The 5201-nt window shown below is 45.0% G+C and overlaps 1 pseudogene; it reads right to left on the minus strand.

Moving 5' to 3' along the window:
* Positions 1 to 219: 219 nt before the first annotated feature.
* LOC147972614 (protein FAR1-RELATED SEQUENCE 5-like) lies at positions 220 to 3493 on the minus strand (annotated as a pseudogene).
* Positions 3494 to 5201: the final 1708 nt, after the last annotated feature.

The following is a 5201-nucleotide window of genomic DNA, read 5'->3' on the forward strand; positions in this document are numbered from 1 at the left end:
GCCTTCCTCGAAGCAAAACTGACATTTTGTTGTAAGATTAGCAGCCATCATTGCCTTGTACTCACGGAATGACTCACGGGTTCTGATAGTGTGTTCTTCTTCACTTCAAAATGAACAAGTAACTTTCCTCCTAGGTTTTGGCTTGCTCAATGACTCCACGTTGTCTTCTTTCTTGCTTTCTTTCTTGTATGCTTTTTTGCTTTCTTTCTTGGCTTCTTTCTAAAGCTTCTTCTTATGCTCCTCTTCTCGCTGCTCCAACAATGTCTTTTTTTCTTTTTGCTCATTCTGTTGGTCGACCTTGCTTCGGCACATGAGCAGGATTTTGTAGCGGTGCTGATGGTTGTGGGTTTGCTCCAGTTTTAGCATTAGATGTGCCTACTTGAGGGGGTTGCTCCTGCTGCACCACATCTTCCCTTTGCATTTGCTATTTTTTCATTGAAGCAACTATGGGCCAGACCTGCTTCATCACATCTGTCAATAAGTTGTAAGCTGGATCAACAGAGCATGCTTCTCCTGCCAATGCATTCATATCTCTGCACAGTGAGTTGTACTTGAGAGTGTTTGTTTCTGGTAGTCCAAACTCAAGGAGCCTCCCAGATGTGTCCATGTTTGTCATAGCTGCTTCGGACCACCTTTCCAGCATGTATCTACTTGGAATTTCTTGCACATTAAGCTGTATCATCACCCTTATGATGTGTGAGCAAAGCACACCATTCATTTCAAAGAAATGACAACTACATGAGTACAACCCCTCTTGTATCATAGAATGCACATGGTAGAACTTTGGATTATCATACAAGTTTGAGTAAAGCTCAAACATGATACCTTCCTGCTCAAGATTAGGCACTTGGTTGATTATATAAGATGTTGATGCTACTGCTTGCTCTTGGAACTTGCAAAAGACGCTGCGTGTGTAGAAGTTAACATCTTGACGCTCTATTTTGTATCGTCCCCATAGGGGTGTTGTTGTCGTTTCTTCAGTGAAAGCAGCATTATCTTCACGGTCTAGCATTGTTTCTTGTAGGAGTTTATACTGCCTTACAAATGCGAAAATCGAGTTTTGTGAATGCACCAATATCTTGAAATAAGAATTCAGCCCTTCTGATCTCCTGGTTGTGCTTGTGAAAGGGAAGAAATCATTTTTGAAGTATGCAGGAGCCCATGTCTGACGGCATTCCCACATGTTTTGTAAGTGCCTATTCTCCATGTACTCGAATAAATGCAGCATGTGTTGCCATGTTTCTTCAAATTCATCCACTGTCTCGGATTCATTCATGCATTCATAGAAATCTTTCTAAAAAATTAAATCCCTTGTAAGCATCCTCCCAAGTTTCTCACGCACCTTCCGATGTACATTCCACTTGCAACACATATAGATTGTGTGAGGGAACACATCAGAAATTGCAGTTTCCATTGCTCTGCACTGGTCGGTCATAAGGTTTGTTGGCTACTCATTGTTCATCGCAAGCAACCATTGCCGAAAGTCCCACTTGGAGGTTTCAGTTTGCTCATTTGGAAGCAATGCACAACCTAGGACAACAGTCTGAAGATGGTTGGTGATGCCAACGATCGGAGCAAAAGGCATATTATATTTGTTTGTGCAAAAGGTTGTATCGAAAAAGACACGGTCCTTGTACTTTGGGTATAGTGCTCTTGTCCTTCCATCCACCTAAAATAATGCTTCTACCACATTTGTCTCCTTATTCACTTGTGTTGCATAGAAGAACTGTAGGCGTTCAGCTTGCCGCCACTCAAAGTATTCAATTGTCATGGCCATGTCCTGAAACGCCATGGTTTGCCGCATCTCGGACCGTGCATTTGAAACATCCCTTTTGACATAACCAAGGCGCCTCTGATCACCTCCGTGACAATCTCCAAGGATTCCCATGCAATCTAAGGTTGACAAGTTGCGTTCATGCAACGTCATTATCATTTGGAGGTCTTCTCGTGGGATTTTTTGATGAGACCGATAAAACCTAACCTTCTCTTCATGTTGCACCAGAGCAAGTGTATGGTTGTCTGTAAAGCACGTGACGGCCCATCGGTTATCTCCGAGTCCAACTATCATGTGAGCCTTGCAATCGTGACGTTGCAACCTATTCCTCTTTCTTGTGTCTGCCACGTTCATCCAAAGTCCAGGGCGTTTGCTAGTGTTGCTTGACTCTGTTGCAATACTATTTGTAGTGCTATCAGATTCACTTTTGCTTCCATCAGGTCGTGCATGAACACACGTGAAAGTCTTGCTAATTAGCTTTGTGGGTCCTCTGGCCTGGCTATTTTTTGAAGCAGATGTTCTGATTCCAAACCCATGCCTGAAAGCATATGCGTTGTAGAATTGTCTTGCGTCGTCAACTAAATCAAAGGTCATGCCCACATATGGAACAAGTGGTTGCGATGATATTGCATCATCCACATCCTATTGGATATCACCAACATTAATCATCCCTTCCATACTAACTCCATTCGCAGCAGAAATTCGCCCCATAATGTAGCTCTCATCATCATCACCTCCAGCACCAGCAGCCTATTTTTGTTGTTGCAGAAAAAAGTTATCACAATGTCAGTAAAAATGGTAAAAAGGTATAATATGCAAGAAAGTAGTGCTTCTAGCATAAAATATGTATTACATCTGATTTTGTGTTCATGTTTCTATGTTTTCACCTCATGATACTAAACAAAATGCTTCCACATCTTTCTACTTCAATGATCACAGTGCTACAAGCAAAGTAATCAAGTTGATAATGTTTTTTGTAATACAAATTAGCTTTTTCCTACCTGAGGCAACATTTCTATCTAATCTGTTTTCTAGTAAAGGAACTTTTGTCCAGCATGATCGCTGTTTAAAACGATGCAACATAGTCAAAATAGCACCGGTGCTTTATAATTTTCACAACATATGCAACATTTACAAGTAAGCTCACATTGGAGACTTTTATTCAAACTTGATTGTACTTTGTTAGGAGCATTCACCACACATACAGATAACCCCCACCTGCCTTTTTGTTTTTTCAAATATTAAACTGGATTTTGCAAGGAGCAAATTATACACGGTCCTGAATTGACTTCCCCCTGGACATTTTTTGGTGCATTTTTTAAACTGAAAGTGTAAGGAGCATTTTTCAGACGACCTCCCCCAGCACATTTTTTTGGAGCAGTTCTAAACTGAAATTGGGAGGAGTTTTTTCTGTACACACTTTCAGGAATTTTTCAGTTGGCATAAGCAGATATGTTGCAATTCATACTGCCTTTTTTAGGAAAGTGATCACAGAGAGAAACATAATTGTTGACATAGCAGAAGTCAAAATAACCTGATGCTTCATGCATGTGAAGAGCTTGCGACTTAGTGAACCCTGTGAGGAGCTTGCCCAGCAGAGAAGACATGAGGATCATGGAGCTCCCTTGTAGCTCCAGACCGGCGAATCGGCTCGCCAGCGAGGATCGGGGCCGATTTGGCCTTCCTGCTGCTCGATGGAGCACCGAAGCTTCGATCCATGGCGGCCGACAACATAGATCGAACTATGTGTTGAGCTGCCATGGCGCTAGAAGGTGTATGGGGGCATTGTTGCGTCGACGGCGGCGAGGTAGAGGTGATGTTGAGTCGTCTGCGGCGGTGGTAGAGTCGATGCTGCTTGGCGGCGGATGTGGTAGAGGCGAGGCGGTGTCGGCGGCGTGGATCTCCTCCTCGCCATGTGATACGTCTCCAACGTATCTACTTTTCCAAACACTTTTGCCCTTGTTTTGGACTCTTACTTGCATGATTTGAATGGAGCTAACCCGGAATGACGTTGTTTTAACCAGAATTGCCATGGTGTTATTTTTGTGCAGAAATAAAAGTTCTTGGAATGACCTGAAAATCAACGGAGAATATTTTTGGAATATATAAAAAATACTGGCGAAAGAATCAAGGCCAGGGGCCCACACCCTGGGCAAGCCCCCTGCCTCGTGGGCCCCCTGGTGCTCCTCCGACCTCAACCCCAACTCTATATATTCATGTTCGGGGAGAAAAAATATAGAGAAGGATTCATCGCGTTTTACGATATAGAGCCGCCGCCAAGCCCTAATCTCTCTTGGGAGGGCTGATCTGGAGTTCGTTCGGGGCTCCGGAGAGGGCAATCCGTCGCCATCGTCATCATCAACCATCCTCCATCACCAATTTCATGATGCTCACAGCCGTGCGTAAGTAATTCCATCGTAGGCTTGCTGGATGGTGATGGGTTGGATGAGATTTATCATGTAGTTGAGTTAGTTTTGTTAGGGTTTGATCCCTAGTATCCATTATGTTCTGAGATTGATGTTGCTATGACTTTGCTATGCTTAATGCTTGTCACTAGGGCCCGAGTGCCATGATTTCAGATCTGAACCTATTATGTTTTCATGAATATATGTGAGTTCTTGATCCTATCTTGCAAGTCTATAGTCACCTATTATGTGTTATGATCCGTTAACCCCGAAGTGACAATAAACGGGATACTTACCGGTGATGACCGTAGTTTGAGGAGTTCATGTATTCACTAAGTGTTAATGCTTTAGTCTGGTACTCTATTAAAAGGAGGCCTTAATATCCCTTAGTTTCCAATAGGACCCCGCTGCCACGGGAGGGTAGGACAAAAGATGTCATGCAAGTTCTTTTCCATATGCACATATGACTATATTCGGAATACATACCTACATTACATTAATGAACTGGAGCTAGTTCTGTGTCACCCTATGTTATAACTATTGCATGAGGAATCGCATCCGACATAATTATCCATCACGGATCCATTGCCTACAGCGTCTGAAACGACGGCGGTGACATGGCTGTGCGGCGACGAGCTTCGGGCACGGTGGCGCTAGCGCTTGGAGGATGTGTGGGGCGACGGGGTTAGGGCGAAATGAAGAGGGGCTCACCCCGCGTCGTTTGGAGGCGTCAGCGAGCTCGGGGGAGGCCAGATGGTGACGTGGCGTTGCAAGCGATCTCGGGCGCTGGAGGTTGAAGACGACGGCGGTGGCGGCGTTCTAGGGCTTCCCGCGTCGCGTGGCTCGACGGAGAGGTAGCAGGCGGCGGGGCGGAGCTCGTGGGCACGACGACAGGGCGAGGGTGAGTGTGACAACGGCGAGTGGCGGCGACGGGCATGCGCGGTGGTGGGAAGAGAGTAAGACAGGGGAGGGAGAGAGAGCAGCGAGTGAGGGAGAGGAGAGAGGGGTCTCGGGGCGTCTCT

Source organism: Triticum urartu, chromosome 5A (assembly GCF_056163025.1).
Source record: "Triticum urartu cultivar PI428250 chromosome 5A, HENAU_Tu73, whole genome shotgun sequence".
NCBI lineage: Eukaryota > Viridiplantae > Streptophyta > Magnoliopsida > Poales > Poaceae > Triticum > Triticum urartu.